At 45.6% G+C, this 26,768-nt stretch overlaps 1 protein-coding gene across 10 annotated transcripts in view; it reads right to left on the bottom strand.

The window, feature by feature from the left end:
- The window catches only part of PCBP3 (poly(rC) binding protein 3), a 210,704-nt gene that overhangs the window by 88,466 nt on the left and 95,470 nt on the right, over window positions 1-26,768 (bottom strand). Inside the window, exon 1 of one of the 10 annotated variants that reach the window (XM_081235218.1) lies at window positions 5,054-5,070. The exons of the other annotated variants lie outside the window; for them this stretch is intronic. The gene's annotated coding sequence lies outside the window, so the exon portion shown is untranslated. Of the gene's footprint in view, window positions 1-5,053; window positions 5,071-26,768 lie in introns of those variants that run through there. 10 annotated transcript variants of the gene reach the window in all.

Raw genomic sequence — 26,768 nt, forward strand, 5'->3', positions numbered from 1 at the left:
TACCTTTACGTTTTCCTACTTTGCGTTGAATTATTTTGTAATTCGTCCTCTAACATTTAGAGTCATAGGGTTGTTTCATTTATTTTAAGTGTTTCCGGTGTTCCAACATTTTCTCCTGAGAAGTATTTTGACAGCATCCTTCATGTTTTGACATGCAGTATTATTTCATTTTCATTACTTTTGATGCAGTTTATGCTTTTATTTAAAAGCATTCCCAAATCTCTAGATATGTAATGGAGTCTGGGTTACTTCTGATTATCATTTTGTGGTTAATTTCCATTTTTATTGTACTTAATGATTTCCGCTGTTGAAAAATTAGATTTCCTTTAAAGTAAAATACATGGTAAATATATTTGTGAATGGTCCTGGTGTGTTTGAAAAATAGAAAGGGAGAAAGTAGGGAAGGAAGGGAGGGAGGAAGGGAGGGAGAAAGGAAAGTAGGAAAGTATATCCTGCATTTGGAACACAATTTGTTAAGAATGCTATTCAAATCCTTCATAACCATATGAATTTTTTTGTCTTCTTGATTTTTCAATTAAAGTTTCCCATTATGGTACTGGATTTGTCCATTTCCTATTAGAAGTTCTTCCTTCATAAATTTTACAGCTACGTAATTATATACATAAAAGTTCATGAGTATCATATCTTCTTAGAGGATTATAACTTATCAAAATGAAGTATCTTTGTCCCATTTAATGCTTTTTATCTTTTTCTTGAAAATAATGTTGCTTGGCCTGCTTTCCAGTGATTACCATTTGCTTAGTACTCCTCCCATTAATACATTTTCTGTTTCTGTGTCAATTTTAAGACAATCTGAGTTTTGCCTTTTAATAGAGAAATTTCACATATATTTGAATTAATGCCACATGATGTCTTGCTTTATACATTTACTTTGATTTCTAATTCCTTCTTCTCTACCTTTTTTTTTTTTTTTTTTTTTTTTTTGGTGACTTAATCAGGTTTTCTTTGCTCCAGAGTTTTTCCTCTACAAGATTTGAAGCTGCACAATCTGTGCCTGTGACTGGGGGCTCCTGGTACATTGTTAACATGTTTAAATGCACATTCATACACTATAGGCTTGAATAGTGTCTACATATTCCCCCAGAAAAAGAACTGATGTTTAATGAACTTTCACTCTTCTTCTCATCACTATATAAATGCATATATATAAGATTTTTTGGTTTGTAGGACAGAAACAAGATGGTGGAGTAGAAGGACGTGAGCTCACCTCTTCTTACGAAAACACCAAAATCACAACTAACCGCTGAACAAACCATCGACAAGAAAAACACTGGAACCTACCAAGATTTTTTCAACTATCATTTTAATCTGCATACCAATAGGCACCAACAGTTATTTAGAGTAGCTATGTGCTACCCTGGATTCTTTCCCACCATTATCAGTGGAACCAAATGCTAATCTCTTTTGTCAATGGCTATCTTTCTTCATTTTCTCAGAGTCTTAGGGGTGAGGCTGGAGACCTCTGAGTCCTTGACTGTCTGAAACACCCTTCCTTTGCCCTTCGACTTGAATCCTGGCTGTGTCTCAAATTCCAGGTTTGGAATCCTTTTTCCCCAAGTACTTTGAAGATATTGATCCAATTAATTCTAAACTATACATTTGTCATAGAGAACTTTGGTGCCAACTGAGAGCCAGACCCTTGCGCCTCCTGCCAGCCACTCTGGAGGTTTCTCTTTGGTCCTGTCCCGAAATTCTGTCCCACTGTATTCGGGCCCTTGTGGTTTCTCACCATACCCTCAACCCCCAAAACCCACCCCCCTTCAACACTTTACCCCCGACACTCTCTGTGCCCTGAGAGGCTTCTTCCAGGATGTGTTTCACCATCCTCCTTCAGCCTTCTCTGCTTTTCAGATTCCTATCAACAGAAAAGAGAGCTTCTCAAAGTCCTCACAGTCTCACCCATTTCTCTCACACTCTCCACCTCTCAACGGTTGAGACCTGCATTCTGGAACAGCTCTGGTCCTACAGGCCTGCATTCTGGAACAGCTCTGGTCCTATAGGTCTGCATTCTGGAACAGCTCTGGGTCCTTTAGGTTTGCATTCTGGAATAAATCCTTGGTTCATTTGGCCAATCACTAATCCCTTCTTCACTTCTGTGTGTTCTGCAATTTAAACCATCCTGATTATTCCATTTTGATAACTTTGCTTTCCAAAATTTTTGTTTGTTTCTTTTGAAGGAGCTGTTTCTTTTATGAATATTCTTGTCTTCATGCCATTAAGTCTTCGCGTAAATATGTTCTTCTGTTGCATTTGGTACTTCTCCTGCTGTTTGGTTCTCCTCAAATGCATGACAGCTCTTGGCTATGCCCACAGTTCTGCTTTTGAGAGGCTTGACTCACCTGCCATGGATACTGGTTCTGGGCCGAGTGTCTGAGTCCTCATACTTACCTGCAATAGGCTCTGCACGAGTCTCCTGTGATGTTTTCATCCACAAGCATTATCTGCTTCTATCTCTTAATAATTAACCAAAAGTCTGAGCCTCTGACTCAGTTACCCCTGTTTCAGCAAGGATTCTACCGTTGCTGCTGCCTTGAGGTTTCTGTCTTTGGGGGGACTCTGGTACAGGTGACAGCAGGTGAACGTTCACAAGTAGCCGTCCTGCTCCGATCTGCAAGAGACCGATTTGTGCTCTGACGCTCCTGTCTTCTTACCGTATTTAGGGTTTCTTTCATAGCCAGTTGATAAAAGGTCTAGAAACACCCTTCTTAAGTTCTGGTTGATAGATTACTCTCAACGGCCGCAGCCTGGGGCCCGTGTGTGGCCTCCACCTCTCCGGGAAGGCCCCGCAGAGGCACAGGTCAAGTGGGCCTGGGGAAGACTTGCCTGAGGCCCCAGCGCAGAGAGGGGAGGAGAGCGGGACTCACAGGCAACAGAGAGCGTGGACAGAGGGCGGGCCCTGCCGCGGCAGTGATGGCCCGAGGACAGGCTCTGGAGCAGACCTCCGGAAACAGCCGCAGCTTTGCTTCAGGAGCAGAAGCTAACCATGCAGCCACTCTGTATTTATGTAAGACATACCCTGCAATTTCCCTGTTGTCTGTAATTACCCTGTGTCACCACGTAACACTTGCCCTAGTTAAATGGTTGGCAGTTACCATGGAAACCAAGTACCGTTCTCTAACTTGAAAAGGTGGTTGTATTTTTTTAAATTTTTCTAACATATTCTACTTTGATAGAGATTAGCTTACAGCTGCCACCAATTTGGAGAGAAAGTCAGCTGTGGCCACCGGCCATGCCTGTTGTCCCACCCCTCCCAGCAGGAAGGTCCGCCCGTCCCTTTCCCCGTCCCGCCCTGGAGTCGCCATCCGTGGGCTCTTTGCCTGCGCTTGGCTCCCTTCGTCCTCGCCTGGGGAGCTCCACGGCCCCTTGGGCTCTGCCTACGCCACGCCTCTCCCCGCACCGGGCAGCCGCTTCGGCTCCCACCGCAGACCACACGCAGGCCGGGGCTCCCGCCACCCCGCTGCCCTTCCCTGGCCCAGCCGGGCCCCCAGTCTTCCGGGCATCCCTGCACAAACCTCATGAACCGGAAGACGTTCAACCGTAAGTTGACCCACAAGAGGTTCTCTTTTCCTGAATGCCGCAAACGGGTGAACACTGGCCGTTCATGAGGACGACACGCATCTCACCCCGATTTCTCCATCTCCTCACCTCCCGCTTCCCCGCTCGGCTTCCTGGGACAGGCCCGCCGCCCCGGCATGTCCATCGCTGCCAGACGCCACCCTCGTGGCCGGGCGGTCCCTCTGTCCCCCTCCCGCCCGCACAGGACCTGGCGGGCCCCGTACCTGCTCATCGGCAGCCCTCCCCCCGCATACCCCTCCCTTCCCGCTGCGGCAACGCGGTACAGCCCCGTCCTCGCTAACCCAGCTCCGCCCCTCTCGGCTCCTCCATGGGACCCCACTTTCGCTCCTGTCCCCTTCAGGCCACCGGCTGGAAGCCCAGTTCTCCCTCCCCACCAACAGCAGGGATGGAGTCTGCCCGGCTCCGAAGACTTGCCCGGGACCCCCCTGCTGGTGCCTGGGGTCCACGCCAGGCCTCTCTCCTCCCGCAGACGCCCCTTTGGTGGTGCCAGTGTTTCCTGCACGGCGTCCGCACGAGCCCACGCCCCCCGTGCATCCTCTCTCCGAGGCTCCAGTGCCATCTGTCCAGCTGTGTGCTTGACGGGTGCACGAATGGCAGCATCTCACCTGCACGCGTCCAGAGGCCAATCACTCCCGAACCGACGCGAGCACTGGAGACACTGTCCTCGCTGCCCTCAGCCCTAGTCCTGCTGCTGTCCCTGCCCCTCAGGTCACTTCCACTCTCTCCGGGGTTCACACAGGCTCTACCTTCAACACACAGCCCGAGTCTGGCTGGCTCTCGCCACCCCCTCACACCACTCTCACCTGGGCGCAGGTAAAGCCTCCTCATTGGTCCCTGCTTCCAGCCAGGGTCCCCTGAGCGTCTATTCTCTGCCCAGAGCCAGAGGTATATTCTTCAAGAACCGAATTCCGCTCAGGCGCCCCCCTCCACCCAGAGTGTAAGCTCCTACCAGGCCCCAGCCCGCAGCCCCACCCCGCTCACGGCTCTGGCCAGGCTGCCCCTGGCTGCTCTCCAGCCTCCTCACCTACGTCCCTCGCACTGGCCGTTCCCTCTGCCCGGAATGCTCTTCTCCATCTGTGACTCACTCCCTCACCCTTACTTCAATGTCACCTTCTCAGTGAGGCCGCTCCCACTTGAGTGCACGGACACGCACGCACGCATGCACACGCACACATGCACACGCACTCGCGCGCTCCTGCTCTCCCCTTTCCTTTATCCACTTCTTAGGCGTGCGGTCTACCTTTGACGCCGTCTCTGGGGACAGCCCGTCAGTGTGTTTGCTGTTGGGTCCGACCCTGCCCAGAACCAGAGCTGGTGCAGAGCGTGGGTTTGATCTGTCTGCCCAGTGAGGCTGTTGCCTCCGGGATAGCAACCCTATCTTCCAGCCTCATTTAAAATTATTCCTCAAATCAGCTCTGCTTCTGAAGCATCTCGTCACCTTCACTCGGCTTCTAACCTTTGAGACCCGCACGTGGCCAGTGACAGGGTGAGCATTCTGTGTGGATGCGGAGGGACAGCAGCACACACTCCCGACCGCATCACTGCAAGAATCCAACGTTCCTTCTCAGTTCACTATAAACCACCCTGTTAAAGGAAACGAACACACAAGAAGCAGGTCTGAGAGGGTGCGAACACCAGCGGGGGAGCCCGCCCCCGTCAGGGCCTCTCCACGTGCTCCGTGGCGAGCGAGGTTAGTGGGAGCCAGGGTGCAACTCGGGGTTAAGACTCTCCGAAGAAGTGGTCAAGCAAAGGGGCAACCAGAAGTGAGGACCAGGCCCCGAGCCGGGTGGGAGAGGGGAGGGTCAGGATCCAGGCTGAGGTGGGGCAACCAACAGGCACTGGGGTGGGGTGCAGGCAGGGCACAAGTGGCAGAGCAGCCAGGAGGGGCACAGGTCACAGGCGCCACTGCTGGAACAGGAGGGGCCGGGCAGGCAGGTCACCAGCGGGGTAGACGAGAGTACCTGGGAGCGTCTCCTCCTCCCGGCCCGTGGACGCCTGTCCTGCCAGCCCACCTGCTTCCCCCGCGGGTGAGGACACTGTCCATCTACCAAAAAGCAAGGGAAAAGCGTCAAGTTACCCAATGAACTCGGCACGGCCCGAGATCCCTCTCGGCCCCAGTTCCTGCTCATTCTCACGTTTGGAGGCTCACGGAACACCTTTGTACTTTAAATCTGTTTTGCATCCATTCTCAATTGTTATAACAGAAATACGTTTTAAAAAATCTGGTACCACATTTAAAGAGTCAGAGATGCCCAGGGTGCTGTGGGCCCCGGCCAAGCACCACTGCTCCTCTAATGGAGCAAAGCAGCTGAGGAGGGCCTGCCCCGGACGCCTGGTACCCACACCTGGGAGGCTCCTCAGTGGGCTTAAGCTGCAGCGAAACTCTTCCCAAATCTCAGAGGAACCTCAAGACCTAGCCATCATCCTAATCATACCTAATGAACTGTGTTCCAGAAAGACAGGCTGGCTGATGAAAACATGCAAAATCTTTAAAAGGAAGAGACACTAACCCTTCTTCGGCACTTTGTTACTTCTAAGCACTTTCACGTTTATTCACTTAACACGCACTCTTCGTGGGGTTAGGAAGCAGGTGTCATCGTCACCACTTCATAGAAGAGGAATCAGGCTCAGAGGAGGAAAGCACGCGGCAGGGTCGCGGGGCTGGCGATCCCCGGGGACCTGGCGGACTCCCTCCCGGCCTGCTGGCTGCTCGGGGCCACATGCGCTCGTGGGGAGCGGGGGTTACTCCTCCCGAGGGCGCGGCACGTGTAGGCCTCACTGCTCTCTACGGCGCTTGATGTGACTGTACCCTGTGTCCCTTCGACGTAGGAGCAGTAACGGTGCCAGAGCGTTCTCCGCCCCTCTGCGTTCTCCAGAGCCATGGGTGAGTTACTGCACGTTTCACATTTTCATTATTAAGTAATATTAACGTACCATGAGTTTGACATGAACTTGGCAATGCATATAGATTCTTTTTATTCATAATAACTATTAAAACTCTTCTTGGTCTTGGGTGGTTTTCATAACTGTTCAAAACTATAGATATTTGAATGTAAAGAGTAAAAATTGAAACAATGAAAAGACTCTCGTAGTATTTCTGAGCTCACAGGCACCATTAACATCCCCTGGTGGGTCCATCCAGACACATTCTGTGCACATGGAAGGAAAATGCATGTCTTGTTCTGCGCCCGGCATGTTATTCTTCACCATCAGTACATCTTAGATTTTTTTTTTTTTTGAATCAACACATTCGGAGGCACCTCGGCATGAGACTAGAAATACTGTACACTTTTGATTTCAGAGAAGTTAACCAAACTCGTCTCCACACAGGTCTCTGCAAGTTATATCCCCATCAAATTCCTGCGTGCTCTTTCTCCAGCCACTGGGTTCACCCTCAAACACTCTGACAAATTGCAAGATGAAAAACATTACCACATCAGTTTAATTGCTTGACGCTTTAAAAATGTAACCATCTTGAGTGAGGATGAGCTCCTTTTTAATTTGTTACTGAATATCTGTACTTTGGGTGTGGTGGGGAAAGCCCTGCTCAGGGGCTCTGTCCATTAAGAGGATTAGTGATGACTCACCAAGGATGACTCAGGAGTGACCACATTTACACCCTCCCCCACTACCCGGTGTGAGCCCTCACCTAGCTATTTTTGGGTCTTTTGCTGACACTCTGGATGATGTTCTAAAATCCCTATGCATCGATTAGTTGGCCTGAAGAGCGTGAAGCGCGCGGCTGGCGCCGCTCTGTCCCCTCTGCAAGCCCCACCCCCGGCTCCCTCCTTGTCACTCCTGTGAATACTGCTGCTGCCGCCTCGTGAAGGTCTGCCATTCGAGAATCCCGTCCTCGACGTACCCCTGTGCACCGTGCTTGTGGGTCCCCCCCATCCTTCCTGTGCCCCTTCACCCGAGTCCATTGCGCTGTCCAGAGTCCAGCGCCATCTTCAAGGAGCCCTTTCAGCGAGGGTGCATAAGCATCACTTGTCCCTAGGTCCTCACATGTTTGAAAATGTATTTTTGAGAAAATTCTTTCTTTCCTAAAGATTTTGTATACCTTGCTACACTTTTATCTAGCATGCAACCTGCCGTGGAAACACCTGGGGCCAGCCTGATCGCTCTCCCTTATAAATGCTGTAGACATAAATAGCAAGATGGGTAAAAACTGAGAAAAGCACTTCGTAAAACAAGAGGTCCAAATGGCCAATCAGCACATGAAAAGGTACTCAGTCTCACAGTAATCAAAGATATGCAAATTAAAATCAAAAATAGGTATAAATACACACCCACTACACTGCCTAAATTATAGCAGTCTGACAAACACCCTGCCCAGTGCTGGCAAGGGTGAGGTGCAGTGGGAACTTTTAAACACCTTCCAGTCACTTAGGCTCTTATTTTGTTCTGAAACTCCTTCTACTATACAGGAGAAAAAATGTATCCACTAATTATGATAGAAAAGTTATGATGCATTCAATCCCAACCAAAGATAACCAAACCATTTTTACAGGTAGAAAAATACTTCAATTGAACAGTGAAAACAAACTTATAACAGTAATGAATAGTTCAGAAGTAAACAAGCGGAGTGTGCACTTGCACAAACATGACATAAGCAAGGCTGATGGTCTGAGCCGGAGGAGGGTGGGGCTTGCCAGGGCTCCCGGCTGGAGGAGAGCGGTCCAGGGGTCACTCTGGAAGGCACATCCTCATTTCTGCACTATTTTCTTCACCAATTTATAAACCTTTTTGAGGCGCATGGTTGTTTTGCACTCCGAGGGCTTTTACAAACAGAGTTCCAGCACAGCAAAGTGTTGTCCCGGCAGGACGGCACCTCCAGATGCATGGAAGCAGACAGCAGAACAACGTGTGGTGAGAGGTGCTGTCTGTGCATCTCTCACGGATGGACACATGCAGGCTGCTGGCTGCTCATCCAGATATGGTGCACAAGGACACTCGTTCCATGTTTTCTGGTGGAAAAGGTCCTATCAAGGAATTGGTGAATGTCCCTCTTTCGAAGCCATAGTGCTACAACACCACTCCATATAGTTTGTTTACGGGTAAAGAAGTCATTGTATGGAGGGGAAAAAAGGTGCTGCTCTCTAAAATCTGGTGTAGTTTTGAAGAGCAATGGGAAAAGGTGATTGCCTGAACCGTCATACCATGCGGTAGGTCTGTATTTTGCTGCTGTGAGTACAGACTTTGGGGCATCAGCCAGCAGAGCGGAAGATGTGTATAAGCAAGGATGCGGCAGCTCCATACCCCACAGTGGCGTGTGCACGCACAGGCCACCAGACACGCGCCAGATTGCAGACTCTGAGAATGACGGGCCATCTTTAATTCTGGTTGCTCTGAAGATTTGCTTTGCTGTAGTTTTCAAGGGTCAAGCAATGATGCCTAGATGTGAAAAGTTACTTTTGCTTATTTGTTGGCTTGCTTCTTTATTTATTCATTTCAGGGTCAGCTGTTTCATGATTCTAGCATGAATATCTTCAATGCTTTGGGAAAATCCATGGCCTTTATATCTTCAAGTATTTTTCTGAAATCTGCCCCCCGCTTCCTGGGCCACTCATTACACGACATTAGACCTTCTGACTCTGCCCCACAGTCTCTCACATTCTATTTGTATTATTCTGTTCTCTTTTCTCTTGTGCTTCAACACAGACATACTTCACTGAAGTGCCGCCCAACTCACAAAGCCTGTGTCCAGTCTTCTGTTACAGAGTCCACTGAATTATTCATTTCAGATCCTATATTTTTTAAATTCATAGGATTCTTTTCATAGATTATGATTTCACTTGAAATTCTCTATTTTTCATATATTCTTATATCGATTCTATTTTTTAAGACAATAATCTTCATGACTTTTTTTTTTTTTTTTTTTTTTTTGCGGTACATGGGCGTCTCACAGCTGTGGCCTCTCCTGTTGCGGAGCACAGGCTCCAGACGCACAGGCTCAGCGGCCATGGCTCACGGGACCAGCCGCTCCGTGGCATGTGGGATCTTCCCGGACCAAGGCACGAACCTGCGTCCTCTGCATCGGCAGGTGGACTCTCAACCACTGCGCCACCAGGGAAGCCCTCTTCATGACTTTAAAGTTCTTGTCTGGTAGTGCAATTCTATAAGTCATCTGTGGTTTTGTTTCTCATCCGTTTTAGCTCTCGTTTTTGGTCCTGTTTTTAATTTTTCACTAAATACTGGACATTGTGGTTGAAAATAACTTAAGCTCTGGATGTTATCTTGCTCCGAAAAGGAGTCCTCCTTTCTTTCTCACAAAAAATCAGACAATCAGCTTTGAGATGTAATTGACATATAATAAAATGTACATGTGCTGTGTACATGCTGAAATGTTTTACCATGTGTACACGCCCACGGAATCATCGCCACAGCCAGGATAATGGACAGGCACACTCCAGAGCTGTCTGTGGCCATCTGCAATCCCTCCCTCTCCCCTTTGCAGCAAACACCTTGCCCCAAGGAACCACCGACGTGCTTTCCAGCACTACAGAATTTGCTTTCTCTAAAAGTTTATAAATAGAAGCACACTGGGCACATACTTTTGGCCTGACTGCTTTTACTCAACATAATTCTTTTGAGATTCCTCAATGTCATTGTGCAACCATATACCATAATTTGTGTATTCATTCATTTATGGATGGACACTTGAGATGTTTCCAGTATTTCAGCTATTAAAAACAAATTTCTGCACACATTCTTGTTCGGAGCTTTGTATGGATAAATGCTTTCACTACTCTTGGGTAACCCCTAATAGTGGAATGCCTGGTGGGTGTTTATTGGATTAGCTTCTTGGCTTAATTGCCAAAATGTCTTCCAAAGCACATGTACCGCTTTGCATTCTCTCGAGCAGTATGAGATGGTCTCCATCTCTGCCAGTGTTCAGTAGATGGGCCACACCAAGTAGTGTCTCACTGTGGATTTAATTTGCATTTAGCTAATGACCAATGCTATTGAACTTCTATTCAGGTACTAACTTGCCATCCACGTATTTTCTTTGGTGAAGTGGATGTTCAAATCTTTTGGTCATTTTTAATTATGCTGTTTGTTTCCTTAGTACTGAATTTTAAGAGTCCCTTATACATTCCAGGTGAATTAGATTTGCAAGTGTTTTCCCTCAGTCTATGGCTTGTCTTTCCATTTTCTTAACACTGTTTTTTGGAGAGCAGAAAATTTTAATTTTTTTTAATTTAATGAAGTCCAGTTTATAACCTTGTTTCTTTTATGGATAATGCTTTTAATGTCATAACTAAGAAAACTTTGCCTAGTGCAAGGTCACAAAAAATACATCATGTTTTGTTCTTGATGTATAAAATTTTAGATTTCTGATCTACTTTAAGTTAATTTTTATACATGATGGGAGGATATGGATCAAAGGTCTTTTTTTCCCTTTTTTTTGCGTCTGAATGTATAATTATTCCAGCACCATTTCTTGACAAAACTAGCCCTTTTCCCACTAAATTGTCTTGGCACAGTTGTTGAAAACTAACTGACCGTCTATGTGTAAGTTTATTTCTGGACTGTCTATTCTGACCCACTGATCAATTTTTCTGTCTTAACACCAACAACACACTGTCTTGATTACTGTACTTTATAATAAATCATTGAAACCAAGTAGTGTTAGTTGTCAAATTTCTACCAAAAAAAACCTACCTGAATTCTACTTGGGAGTCCACTGAATCCATAGACCAATTTGAGGAGAATTAACATCTTAACGATACTGAGTCTTTGAGCAAAGGTGTAGCTCTCCGTTGATTTGTCTTCAATAATTCCATTCAGCAATGTTTTGCTATTAGGTATAATGTTTTATCAATTTCTAATTATTTGTTGATATTATAGAGAAATACAGTTGATTTGTGTATCTTGTATCCTGTAACCCTGCTAAACCCAATTATTCTTGAAGCCTCTTTCTGATGCTATAGGATATTCTACATAGACAAACATGTCGACCAAGAATAAAGATAGTTTTACTTCTTCCCTTCTAATTTCAATGCCTTTTATTTCCTATTGAACTTGCTAGAACCCCCTGGAAAATATTTAATAGAAGAGGTGAGAACATGTTTCCTTGATTTATTCTCGATTGCAGGGGGAAATATTCAATCTTTCACCATTACTGTGGTGTTAGCTGTGGATTTGTCATAGATGCCATTCATTGGAAGCCTCATTCTATTACTAGTTTCCTGAAAGGTTTTATCTGGAATGGGTGTTACATTTTTATCAAATACTTTTACTGCATACACTGAAATGATACTGTTTTTTTTGGTTTTAGTCTGTTAATATGGTGAGTTATATTGATTAATTTTAGAATGTAAAAGATACTTTGAATTCCTCAGATAAACCTCAACTAGTTTTTCTGTATTTTGTATTTGATTTGCTAAAATTTTGTAAAGTTTTCATATATGTTCATGAGGAATATTTGCCCCCAGTTTTCTTTTCTTCTGATGTCTTTGCCTGGCTTTGTTATTAGGGTAATACTGGACTCAGAATGATTTAGGAAGTATTCCCTCCTTCTCAATTTTCTGGAAGAGTTTATATAGAATTAGCATTATTTCTTCTTTAAATATTTAATAAAATTCAGCAGTAAAGCCGTTTGGTCCTGGAGGTTTTTTCTGGACCACAGGAGGTGGTTTACAACAAAAATTCACTTTTTAAATATATATAGAATTAGGATAATCAACCTGTACTTGAGTTAGCTTTGGTACTTTCTCTCAAAAAATATATACATTTCAACTAAGTAATTTAATGTGTTGGTATAGGGCCAATCATAGTATATCCATTTTTTCTTATGTCTGGCTAGAGGTTCATCAATGTTATTGATTTTCTCAAAGAATAATCATTTGTTTTCACTGATTTTCTCCACTGTTGTTTCCAGTTCCATTAATTTCTATTTTGCTTCCTACTATTAATTTCTGTTTTGATTCCTACTATTTCCCTTACTGTGCTTACTTTAATGTGATCTTTTCCTGGTTCCTCAAGGTGGAAGCTAAAGACACTAATTTGAGACATTTCTTCTTTACTAATAATGTGTTTCATACTCTTAAGTTTCCTTTAAGTGCTGCTGTAGTTACACCTCACATATTGTGATATGTGGTGTTTTCATTTTCATTCATTTCAAAATATGCAGTTTTCATTTCTTTTTTGGTTTCTTCTTGACCCATGAGTTATTTAGAAGTGTGTTGTTAAATTTGCAAGTATTTGAGGATTTTTCAGATAGCTTTCTATAACTGACTTCTAGCTTGATTCCGTCATGGTCAGAGAACATACCTGGTGTGATGTGAAATCATTTAAATTTATTTTATGGCTCAGATTGGTTCTATCACAGTAGATATTCTGTGTACACTTCAAACATGAACCTCCTCCTAATTAAACCCTCCTTCAAACACTGCCTCCCCGCCGTGCTTGAATCCTGGCACAACTGGTCCTGGACAATAAGTTTAGAGGGAGAGGAGGCATGTTTAAACACGCCTCTATGGTGGTGATAACAGCGGATGACTACGGCCACTGCCGCCTCTCTCTGTCTCAAGTAGCAACTCTTGGGAAAACAGAGACGAGGAAGGTCATTCATCAGGGTTTCCAGGGGATGGGTGATGGGTGGACAGAGTAGAAATGCACTGGGAAAACTGTGTATCCCAAGGGGATATGAGGGAAAATATGACCTCTTCCATAAAAGTTGGACTTCCAGAGAAAATATGAAAACCAGGTCAATTTGGCCTGGAGGAAGGCTTGGTTGTTCCAACATCTAGGGTTTGCACCTGTCTTGATTTAGCTAATATTTGGAGACTAACGCAAATCTTAAATGGAAAACCTATTTCTTAACCTAAAGAGTTCAAGCCAGTTATGAAGCCAAGTGAAAGGGAAGGGAAGGGGATTCTGGGGCAATTCACTCCAGTTTCTACTGCTGAGTGAGAACGCCCATCTGATACGTTAAACATACTGAACTCTCTCCTGTACTAAACAGGACCGACAGTACTGAACTGGACTGTCCTATTTCCCTCAAACATAACAACTAAACTCAGATATATTTTACCAGAGGAAATGAATATAGCTGAATTTGCCATCTAAAATAGTCCACGTGATGACATGACCTAAGAACTGAATGGTGATCCTAAGAGTCCTCGGGGTTCACCCCACGCTTGACCACGTCCCTGTGTCATCTCTGACGGTGGGCCATCCACACGGCCCCTCAGCGCCTCGGCCCACAAAGAGCTCACCGCCCACGCCTTTCACCATCCGCCTCGGAAATGCTTACAGTGTTTCCTCACCCTGAGCCTCAACCTCCCCCTCTCCTCATCCTCACCCTAAGCCTAAGCCTGGGTCCCTCGGTTTCCACCACGGGCTCCAGTTACACTGCATTCAGCCCCAGAGCCCCGCTGTCTCCCTGCTCTCGGCCCTGCCACCCCTCCCCCCACACACCCACACCCTCCAGGGTCAGAGCCACAGGCTCAGGGCCTGGAACCGGGACACGAACGCTTCACAGGACCCGGTGTGCTGGCCACCCCCAGGTCTCACCGCTCTGCTCTGCCTGGCACAGCGGGTGGATCTGCACCAGCAGTGGTTGTTATCACAGCCACACTCTTAGGGACATTGCCCCCTCCCTTGTTAGGGACAACGCGCTGCTCAGGAAGTGCTCAGGACTGACGTCTCCTCTTTAGCCACCAGCCACACTGCATGGCTAATTGAGTTCACAGTCAACCTGAATCTCCGCACCTTCGCTGAATACTCACCACGTGCTCCAAATAAAATTGCAGTGAATTCACTGACCACGTCACCTAGGGCACCCTGTGTGGAATTATTACTTAGCCCAGCGTCGTGGCCTCAAAATATATCATGTGTTGGACACGGACATGGGAAAAGATTAATGTTACAAAATCCAAAGCCTGGTTCAAGGCGACAAGAGCAGCAGTGTCATGAGGGCAGCAACACAAACCCCGGACGGCACAAGAGCAGAGAATAAGCCCTCTGAGTGGCGTGGGAGGGCAGCGCGGGCACCTTTTACTCCCCACCACCCCAATTTCTAATGAATCAAGCAAAGAAATCAGGACAACAAACACACGCACACACGGGGAGGCCTTTCTGCCAGCTCTAAGATGACAGCATGGGTGGCTGGGAGTTTTGAGGCCCCTCTGAAGCCCTTCTAGAAGGGCAGTGTGTGTGGAGGCTGGGGGTGGGGAGATATGTGTCCCAGCCAAATGGGGTGCTACGCAGGAACCAGAGGCCACAGAGCCTCCTCTCAACACTCTACAGGCTGCTGGTTCCCAAAGTGATGTGAGGCCCAGCCCAAGGGAACTGTCACCCAGCTCAAAGTCCAAGCACCCAAGAGAGGATGCAGGTGAGCGATGAGGGGCTTGCAGGATATGGCCACACACCTTGGGGCACAGGTGAGACAGGCTGACTGACTTCTCCTCCAGGGAGGAGCAGACGGAAAAACACTGAAGCCATGAAAAAAATGCTGCCCATAAAGAAAACACAAAAACACAGCAGGAAGTAGAAGAAGAACACAGGTTCAGAAATATGTACAAAAAGAAACATAAGTGATTTTAGTCAGCAGCCTGTCACATGCTTTCAGAAGAAGAAAACAAAAACTCATGAAACAAGAGATCAAAAAATTGTAAGATGGCATTCTAAAAAGCAAGGGCAATAAGAATATCAAGAAACAAAGTTATAATAGACTTTAAAATAGCTTTAGACAAAGTAAATTCTAGACAAGCTGTAGAGAAGTATAGGGCTTTGGGACCCGAATGAGAACTTTCAGCCAGAGGGGAAGCAGCGCCAGGCCGACCGCATTTCCCTGGGCACTCGCATTTTCTAGCACTTTCAAGAAGTTACCGAAATCCTCCAAATGCCAGTTCCCTCTCTGCCGACGCAAATACAGCAGCTGCCAGGGTGGTGGTTATGGGATTAGAGTTGCCCGCCCCGAGGCGCTCCCTGGGGGACCCACAACCAGCCCCGCACACAGGGGGCTGTGCCCTCGCCTGGGCCGTTGGGTGGGGAGCACCTGTGGCATCACCCGCACCCCAGGCACGGGTGTGGGAGGACCAGCGCCTACCCCAAGGAGACGGTGGAAACACAGACCCACAGGGTTCAAATCACAGACTAAATGCAGAGGGCCGTGTGGGAAAGGCCTTGCCGCCCCGGGGCCCCGACACCTCGCGGGGCCTCGTGAAGGAGGGAGGAGATGGCAGGGCCTGCAGGACAGCTTCTGGAACAGGCCACGCCCGCTGCATCCTGCGGATTCGCGCTCACCCCCCAGGGCGGCCGCGGTGGCAGAGCCCAGCCACGCTGGTGGGGACGGGGCACTTCTGCCTGCCCCTCTCCGCTGGGCAGTGAAACTACCAGCTTCTCAGCCACCAGCACATGAAACGGGAATGTCTGAGCAGCCTGCACTGTCTCCTCTGCTAAACAGATTTAAATCCCCACAACTTATAAAGAAAAGTGGAGCTGATATATTTTACTAAATCAAGCTGAATTACCAGGAAACTATCACACAAGAATGTGATAATGATATACTGGAAAATGTGAATAAATCTCCTTTCAAATGTATCTGCTTTGCACCGTCGGAAAGCATGATTATGCCCCACACTCTGAAGCTAAGTAACGAGCATTCTGCTAATGATTTTCACTGTGTAACTGAAATGCCTTCAGCAATTTACTGTGAGTAAAAGCGAAGTCAAGCAACAATATTCTAAAAGTGAACATCTCCACCCGCAGGAACCTCCATCTCAAGGAAGCGTTTCTGCCGCGGAGCACGAGGCCAGCCCAGGGTGGGTGGGGGAGACAGGGAGCCCCCTGAGCCCTGCACCTCACTGAAGCCTCTGGCGGGGACACAGCTGTTCTGTGCAGTTGCTGACTTGGGTTTAACCTGAGCAATTCTCCCTGTTTATGTGTGTTATCCTCCTAGTATTTTAAGCTATTGTTTCTACCAACTTCTGTTTCAGGAACATAAGTTTTCTTAAGACAAAATCTGATCACATCATTTCCACCCACCAAAGGCTCGTGCTAATCCAAGGGTGCAGCTGCTGCTGGGAGGGTCTCCTGGGCCCAGCCTGGCTCCCTTGCCCCAGCCCGCACGGCATCCCAGCAGCCCTGGAGTGGTCACATGGGTTGTCGGCTCACACAGCTGCGTCCACCTGGAGTACGCACCCCACCTCTCACCACCCCAAAGAGCCGGACCTATGCTGGACAGCACCGCATGCCATCCCAGCCCCCGGCAAAATGAGCTGGCGTCGGACTGAGCCTTCAAGAGACAGCAGTAAGTAAGACGGTTCCTCCAACGAGGCGGGCAAGGCCGCTCCCAGGGTTGGCAGAGACTCCAGGGCAGGGGCCATTCTGGATCAGGGTTGGGGGCGTGCGGGAGAAGTGTGCGCATGCCAGGGACACACGTAGATCTCCACACAGATTGCTGTCTTATTTTACATACAAGATACGAACACACGCTTATTTCCGGTTGGCATCTGGAAACCTGTTTAAATCTCTAACGCTCATCAACTCTCTTAATGCACATAAAATGTGCACGCTAAATGTTTCTCCTAATTTTTCTTTTAAAAAGGACTCTTAGCAGATGACAGAGGTTGCTTTGGCTGCATGAGTAGCAGCTCCCTGAGTCCTGGCACCAGCCCCTGCAGAGGTCAAGGTCACTCAGTACACATGGGGAAGCTGGGATTCATACGGAGGGAACTGGCCAAGGTTAACTGCCAACTAGACAGAAGCTACTCCGCTCCCCCAGTCAGCAGTGCCCTGGATTCTCCCAGCATTCATCTCAACCAACACCTGGGCCGAGTGCCAAAGCCTGGGCCAGCCTCGAGGACACAGGCACACCGGTGGCACCCGACGCTTCCGGGAGGGGCAGGGCCACACGGGGCTGCTCTTCCACAAGGGCTCAGGAGAGACCCGTGGGTTCTACTGGGAGCTGTTCCTGTGACGAAGTGGCCGGGAGGGGGGAAGGAGCCGCAACGAAGGCACCTTCTGGGCCAAGTTCTGGGCCAGGCATCTGCCTGCAGCCTGGTCCCTCCCCACAGCCCCAGGGGGCTGGCAGATGACCCTCAACTTGGAGAGACTGAGCAGGTCGCTCCAACCACACGGGGCCGGTGCAGAGGCCCCATTCAACCACTGCTGGCCCACCGGCAGGCAGGGCTGACCCAGCCACGACGAGCTCAGCGTGAGTCAGTGCGGGAGAAACACCAGCAAAGAGGCCACAGGCACCTCCAGAGCAGGTCACCCCTGGCAGTGGCCCGAGGCCTCTCTCCAGCAGGAGGAAGGCCCTCACCCAGCCCAAGTCCTTGGCCTCCTCGGGGAGCTGCCAGGACAGGCCGGCGCTGTGCCTGCTGTGCCCACGTCCCCATAGTTCCCTGGGCTGGGCCCTGCTCGCGGCTCCTTGTGTGCAGGGCACGTGCACGGAGGGGGAGGAGGTGCTCCAGGCAGGCCAGGCCGTGCCCACGGGGAGCAGGAGTTGACGCCCTGCCCAGCGCGCCCTGGGCCGGTGCCACCCTCCCTGCCTGTGCAGAGCGAGCCTCTGGGCCCGGAGCAGCCACAGGGCTCACCTCCACCCCCAGCCCCTCCTTCCCGGGGCACCGCATCTCTGGCTCAGCCCCAGCCTGCGCCCGGGATGCTCGCATCTGTCTCCACGCTTGCGATCATCACTTAGCAAACACAGAACGACGACACCGCGCTCCCTCACCAGGATGTGGCAAAGAGAAGCGAACATTTTAAAGCTCACTTTTCTGTTCTATGACTGTTTAAAAGCACCCTCAGGGTGGCTGACTCCATGCCGTGCCCCACCCCCAGGCACTAACCACATCTGCCTGTCCCCGCCCAGAAAACTCTCTGAGGGCTCCCATCTGCCGGGTACGTCCAGCAGAAGCTGCCCCGTGAACGCCTGCACCCCGCAAAGCCAGGCTTCTGAGAGGGGCTTCGGCAGCAAGCTGAACTGGAACAGAAACAGGGTCGGGACACCCTGCAGCCCACACACAGGGGGAGACTAGGGGACAGCCAGCTGCTTCTGCTCAGCACCGTCATCGCTGTGAAAGTGTATCACAGAAACGATGATTTCAAGAAGAAAAAAGCAGGGGGTGGGGCCTAGAGCTAGTTTCACAGTCATAAAGCTATTTCTCTGCAGTGATTTTAACGGTGAAGGCCATGTACAGCATTAGACACATTATATGATTAGAAGCTAAGCTGACTGGTTGTTTGATGCAGACGAAATCAAGCCTAATGAGCAAATCCTGAACGAGGTAGGACCGGACCCCCAGGAACCAGTGACCAGATGAAGGCTTCCAGGAGCACGACAAATGGAGAAGAGCACGTGTCCTCTGAGAAGCCCTTGGGGAGAAGAACAAGGTCGTGTGTTGGATGGATGTGCAGAGCTTGTGACCCACAGCAGCCCAGGAAAAGCAAACCACCCGCCCGGGGTTGACGGCACTGAGGCGGGGTCCGGGGTCAAGTGCCCACGCGGGAAGCTGTGAGAGCCCCTGAGCACCAGGTCGCCAGGGCCACTGCAGCCACACCGTCCACATCTGGGACCACCCCTCCTTCTGATCCTCGGCTCTGACAGGCCCTCAAGCAAACACTCTCTGCAGTTAATCCTGCCTCCTTCTACCTGGTCATCTTCCAAGGACTCTGCAGAGAGAGTTCAGGGGAAGAACGGGAAGGAGAGCAGACATGAAATTCGCATGCAGACAGCCCTCGATCGAGGCTCCCCCCACGACCACGGGCACCACAGTGCCCACACTGAAGGGCCTGTGTCCCCCTTGCCCGGAGCCTCGGCAGGGGGGAGCTGTGGCCGAAACTGTGCCCAGAGCCCCGCACAGGGCCAGGGCGTGATCAGAGCACGGTGAGAAGTGAATGAATATTGAATAAATAAATCATCATCCAATATGTCATCCAACCCAGAAATAAGGAAATGCGATTTCACTCCACGACGGGAACTGCAAAATGTGCCTTAAATAATAGAAATGCCCTTGCTATTTGTATCTTGTCTCTGGCAATACCATGGGTGAGAGGGAGAAAAGATTCAGCACCCACTGCAGCACTGTCTGCCCAAGAGTGACCCGCTTGGAAACTTCAAAGAACAGTGTGTCAGACTCAACAACGCAAGAAAGAAAGTCAGACACATACTGTTTTATAAATGAAATTACGTAGACAAAAGCCTATAACCAAAGACAAGATGATGAAAACAACCACAACACCTATAAGACATGAAAAGCCCAGGCTCATGCCATCGTGCTGAAGGTCTGTGACTGGTCTGCTCTACGAGGGCCACGTGGAGATGGACCTGCAGACCATGAGGACACGGGAGAGTTTCCTCAGCGAGAGGGAGGGGGTTTCAGATGTGTCCACAGAGTCTCCCTGAAAAAAGTAGACAACAGTGTCCCTCCCACCCCAGAAGGGATGGCACAGAAGGGACACTGTGACATCCAAGGCGAGGATGTGGCTTCCTCCTCATTCCCCCTCTTGGATCACTCGCTTCGGGGGAGTGGACCAGAGGCCAGAAGGACAGTAGCCACCCTCGGGAGAGGCCCGGAGCTGAGGGGCTGAGGACTCCTGCCCGAGGCCACACGACAAGGCCAGCTTGGGAGGAGCTGCTCCAGCGCAGCCGACCTTCGGGTGACACAGCAAGGCCATCATCTGCACCCTCATGACAGACCCAGAGCCAGAACCACCAGCTAGGTGCCCCCTAAGTTCCGGAGCCACAAAAACCCTGAGATAATACATATTTGTTGTTTTAAGTCACTCAGTTGTGGGCTATTTGATACACAGCAACAGAAAACAACACAAAAAGAAAGCAGAGGAGGGAAACTCTATGGAGAAATGACTGTTCCGAGAGTTCCACGGAGGAGTCAGATGGCGAAGCAGACACAACCGTGAGCAGGAGCCAGGAGATGCGGTCAGGGAGGCTGCCTGCACAGCAACTTCCCGCCAGGGCAGCAGTGGTGCCCATTCCACACAGGCCAAAGAGGAGAGAGGCAGGATGGTCTGGGACAAGCCACACCTGGCCACACACCCCTCAACTTCTTACCAGACTCACCAGAGACAGGCATTCTCAAAATGCAAAACTCATCAGCCAACAAAGAAACAATATTTGAAGAAAACCAATGTGATGAAAGAGAGACACCAAGCTCAAAATAAGAGTGGTCATCTGAGAAATCACCAAGCAAACAATAAGCACTAATGTCTATGTTCAAGGCGATGGATACATTCCCTATAGGAGAAAGAAACAAGTAGACACCTTGAGAGGGAAAAATATTGTCAAAATAAAAACCTATGGACACATACTGTGTAAATAGACACAGCTTCAGAATGAAGCAGAAAGAAGATGAAGCCAAGGAACTTCCCAGAATGCAGAGTGAAAGGAAAAAGAGAAAGTGTGAAAGATATGAAGAAGAGGTCCTTAAATCCCAGAAAGAATGAACATAGAGGACCCAAAGAACAATATTCTGATTAAATTTAGAAAAATCCAAGGATGAGGAGTGAGCTCTAAAGCTCCACCATGGCAACACCCAATGCTAAGACAGTGGAGCTTTGAGGGAACATTCTTTAAGTGCAATTCATTAAAGCATGGAGCCCATTAATATTTATAGAAGGTTTGGTATATATGGATTTATGTGCCATTTTTTGTTGTGTTTTCTACTTTCCTTATGTTTCTTGTAAGTCTCCTTTATCTTTTAGATTCTTCCCTCCACTACTTTATACATGTTTTTCTTTTTATTTCTTACCCTAAAAATGATCACATAAATCCCTAACTTATCAAAGTCTGATATCTTCACACTCCACCCAAGCAAGCCCCGGACCTTAAAACCCTGTAACTCTACTCCCTCCCCACTGACGTTCCTGAATTTCAGTTCTACTCTTTGTTGTTAAGCCCAGCAGACATTTGCCTCATTGCTTTGAACATTTAATGTGTGTTTGGATTAACTGAAACACACAACTTTCTCTGTTTTTAACTTCTTAAATCTCGGAACTACCATATAGGCAAACGTTCTTTCTTCTTGATATGAATCCTTTAGAAATGCTTTTAATGAAGGCCTATAGTATCAAGCTCTCTCAGCTTCTGTTTCTATGAAATGTGTTTATTTTGTCCTCATTCCTGAACAACGTATTCACGAAGTACAGGATGCTGGGGGATTTCTTTTCTCCCACCACATGGAAGATCCAACCATTTTCCTGTCTCCATTGGTGCAGTTAAAAGTCAACTGATGGCCTTAATGTTCCTTCTTCAAACAATTTCTTTTCTCTATGTTAAGACCTTTTACTTGTCTTTGGTATTCTAGAGGTTCAGCATGATTTGCCGAGACACAGATTTCTCTTCATTTCACCTGACTGGTATTTGTTAGGCTTTTTGAAACTATACAATGGTGGCTTTCATCAATTCTGTAAAACTGTTAGCCATTAGCTCCTCAAATACTACCTCTACCCCACTCCTCTCTCTTCTCCTTCTGAACACCAGTGAATTCGTTATGGCTTTTTAATCTCTCTCTAAGTCTTTTATCCTCTCTTTCACTGTTTATATTGCTTTGTCTCTCTGGGCTCCCTTCTGGATAATTACTATAGGTTACAGCAAAAGACCATAGACAAATGGTGAATTTGGAAAAGAAGTTAAGTGACATGAAGTATAGAGGAAGAAAGTCTGACAAGATGTAATTGGGGTCCTTGAAGAAGACTAAAATGTGGCAGAAGTTAATATCAGATAAATAACATGAAATGTTAAAGGAAGCTGCTCCAGTAGAAGGATGATGACATCAGACAGAAACTTGGATCCACACAAAGAAGTGAAGAGTCTCATAACAGTGAAAGAAATTGAATTCACAGTTTAAAACTTTCCAACAAAGAAAACTCCACACTCAAATGGTTTTAATGGAAAATTCTAATAACAATTAAGAAATAGAAAACATGGATTCTACACAAACTCCTCCGGAAAATAAGAAAGGAGGGAACACTTCCCCACTCATTTTATGAGGTCAAAATTACATGAACAACAAAACCACAAAAAGCCATTTCAAGGAAAGAAAGCTACACTCCCAAATACCTCATGAATATACATGCAAGAATCCTTAATAAAATCCCTTTCACATAATACATCATAACTAGGTAGGATTTGACCCAGTAATGTTAGTTCAACATTTGAAAATCAAACACTGTAATTTACCATTTATATAGATTAAAAATGAAAACTATTATTTCAATAGAAAAAGCATTTGACAAAATTCAACAAGCATTTCATGATAAAAATTCTTAACACATTCCTAAACCTGATAAAAGGCATCTATGAAAACCTACAGCCATCATCACACTTAATGGTGAAAAACTGAATGCTGTTCCCCCAGGATCAGAAACAAAGCAAGGATGTCCATCCTCACCATCTCTAACCAACATCATATTGGAGATCCTAAGTAAGTGCAATAAAGGAAGTAAAAGAAATAAAGAGTATATGGATTGGAATCTGTAAAAAAAAAAATAGTGCTAATAAACAAGTTCAATAAGGCAAGATATAAGATCAATGTACAAAATTCAGCTGTATTTATATACACTAGCAAGAAAAATTCAAAATGAAATTAAGAAAACAATTACATTCATAATAGCATGAAAAATAATAAAACACTTAGGAATAAGTTTAACAAAAATGTGAGACTTGTACCATGAAAACTAAAAAAAAATATCACTGAAATAAGTTACAGGAGACCTAAATAAATGTAAAGACGTCCTCTGTTCCAGGACTGAAAGAATTCATATTTTTAACAAGGCACCACTCCCAAATTTATCTACAAATTCAAGATAATCATTGTCAAATATCTATCTGCCCTTTTTTACATAAACGGGCAAGCTGATCCTAACAATGATATGGAATTAAAAAACAAAAAAACAGAATATCCAAATACCCAAAACAATCTTGAAAAAGAAGAACAAAGTCAAAGGACTCACCTTTGCCAATTTCAAAACCTACTACAAATTTATGGAAGTAGAGATTGTGTAGTACTAGCATAATGATATACGTATAGATAATGGCTTCAAATTGAGAGTCTAGAAATAAACCCATACATCTGTGATCAAGTGAATTTCAACTAGGTTGCTAAGACCATTTACTGGAGGAAGGAATAGTTTTTTCAACAAATGGTGCTGGGACAGCTGGACATCCACATGCAAGAGAATGAATTTGGACTCTTGATTTACACCATATACAAAAATTAACTCATAATGGATCAGAAACCTAAATGTCAGAGCTAAAACTATAAAGCTCTTAGAAGAAAATAGGGCAAAAGCTTCATAACATTGGATTTGGCAAGTTTTTAAAACACAAGTAAGCAAAGAAAAAATACATAATTGGACTTCATAAAATTTTAAAACTTTTGTGTACCAAAGCACACCACCAAGAAAGTGAAAAGCCAATCCAAAGAATGGGGGAAAAATTATGTCAATTATATATCTAAAGGTCTAGTATTCAGAATTTATAAATCAACAATAAAAAAGACATCCCGATTAAAAAGTGGAAAAGGAATTTGAATAGACACTTCTCCAAAGAAGATATACAAATGGCCAATAAGCACATGAGAAGATGCTTAACATCACTAGTTATTAGAAAAATGTTAATCAATACCACAATGAGATACCACTTCCTACCCTCTAGAATGCCTAGAACCAAACAACTGGAAAAAAGCAAGTGAAACAGAGAAATTGGAACACTGAAACATTGCTGGTGGGAATGTAAAATGGTGTAGCCACATTGGAAAATAGTTCGGCATTTCTTCAAAAAGTTAAACATAGAGTTACCATGTGATTCCACAATTCCACTCCTACATATAAACCCAATAAATTAAAACATATATTCATACAAAAAATTATACGTAAATATTCATAATAGCCAAAAGGTGGAAATAACTCAAATATCCATCAACTGATGAATAAATAAAGAAAATGTGCTGCATCCATACAATGGAGTATTATTTAGCCCCAAAAAGGAATACAGTACTAAAAGATGCTACATTATACACAGACCTTGAAAATATTATGCTAAGTGAAAAAGCCAAACACAAAAGGTGGTATATTATATGGTTCCATTTATATGAAATGTCCAGAATGGGCAAATTCATAGAGACAGAAAGTAGATTAGTGGTTGCCAGGGGCTGGGAGGAAGGAATGAATATGGAATGACTATTAATGGGTATGTCGTCACACTTTCCTTTAAGGGTGATGACGACGATATAGAATTAGATAGTGGTGATGGATGCACAAGCCAAAGAACAGACTGAAAACCACTGAACTTTACACTTTAAAATGGTGACTGCCATGATATATGAATTTTATCTCAAAAATAAAACAAATAAAAAAGATGCCAGTTTTCCTCAAATGGATCTCTAGATCCAATACAATTCCAATCAAAATCCCAGCAGTCTTTTGTATAGAAATTGACAAACTGATTCTAAAATTTATATGGAAAAGCAAAGGACTTAGAATAGGAAAAGAGATGACATGATACTATACACAGAAAATCCTAAAGACACTACCAGAAAACTACTAGAGCTCATCAATGAATTTGGTAAAGTTGCAGGATACAAAATTAACATACAGAAATCTGTTGCATTTCTACACGCTAACCATGAAAGATCAGAAAGAGAAATTAAGAAAACAATCCCATTTACCATCACATCAAAAAGAATAAAATGCCTAGGAATAAACCTATGTAAGAAGGTATAAAAAGAATGAAATAATGCCATTTGCAGCAACATGGATGGACCTAGAGATTATTATCCTAAGTGAAGTAGTCAGAGAAAGACAAATATCTTATGATATCTCTTATATGTGGAATCTAAAAAAAATGACACAAATGAACTTATATACAAAACAGAAATAGACCCACAGACTTAAAAAACAAACATGGTTACCAAAGGGGAAAGGGGCAGGATGGATAAATTAGGAGTTTGGGATTATCATACACCCACTGCTATATACAAAATAGATAACCAACAAGGACCTACTGTACAGCACAGAGGACTATACTCAGTATTTTATAATAACATATAAAGGAAAAGAATCTGAAAAAATAGATATATGTGTATGTATAACTGAATCACACCTGAGACTAACACAACATTGTAAACCAACTATACTCCAGTTTAAAAAAAAAAAAAACCCAACAATTTTGAAAAACAAAACTAACATTGGAGGACTCATCCTACTTGATTTCGAGGCTTACTGGAATATGCTGCAGTAACCAAAATACTGCAGTATTGGTGAGAGAAGAGGCGAATAAAGCAATTAAACAGAACACAAAGTTCAGAAATAGATCCACCCATATATCGTCGACTGACGAAGAAGAAAAGACAACAGAGAAAACAACAGTCCTTAACAAACCATGCTAAAAGAAATGTACGTCCACAGGGGAGAAAAGAAACTATATCATGCACCATATTTTAAAAAATAGCTCAAAATGGATCAGAGGGGAAAAATGTAAAACCCAATACTATACAATTTCCAGGAAAAAAATAGGAAGTAATTTTTGTGACCTTGAGGAAGGCACAGAATTTTTGGCTAGGACATAGAGCACTAACCATAAAAGAAAAAAATTTGACAAATTTTACTTTATCAAGATTAAACACTGCTGTTTTGAAAGACATTGTTCAGAAAATAAACACTCAAGCCACACTTCAGGAGAAAATATTTGGAAAAGATGTACCTCATAAATGACTGGTATCTAGAGTATGCAACAGACCCTCACAACTCAATAATAATAACATAATTAGCACAAAATTTTTAATAGGCAAAATATTTGAACAGACATTTCACCAAAGAAGACACACAGATGGCAAAGAAACATAGGAAAAATATTCAATATCATCTGTCATCAAAAAATGTGAATGAAAACTATGAGATACCACTATACACCCACTAGAAAGAATAAGATTTTAAAAACTGATGTCGAGAGCTAACATTTCAAGAGCAAATGCTTGTGGGAATGCCAAATAGTGCAGTAACTTAGGAAAACAACTCTGGCGTTTCTTACAAAGTTAAACACACACTTCTTGTATGACCTAGAAAAGCCACTCTTAGGTATTTACCTATCAAAAACGAGGACGTACATCCACATAAAGGCCTATGTGAGAAAGTTTACAGCAGGTTTATTCATGATCCCTGAAACTGTAAATCTTCAAATGTCCATCAAGCAGTGGATGGAT

Source organism: Mesoplodon bidens, assembly GCF_964165515.1.
Source record: "Mesoplodon bidens genome assembly, chromosome: 5".
Lineage (NCBI taxonomy): Eukaryota > Metazoa > Chordata > Mammalia > Artiodactyla > Ziphiidae > Mesoplodon > Mesoplodon bidens.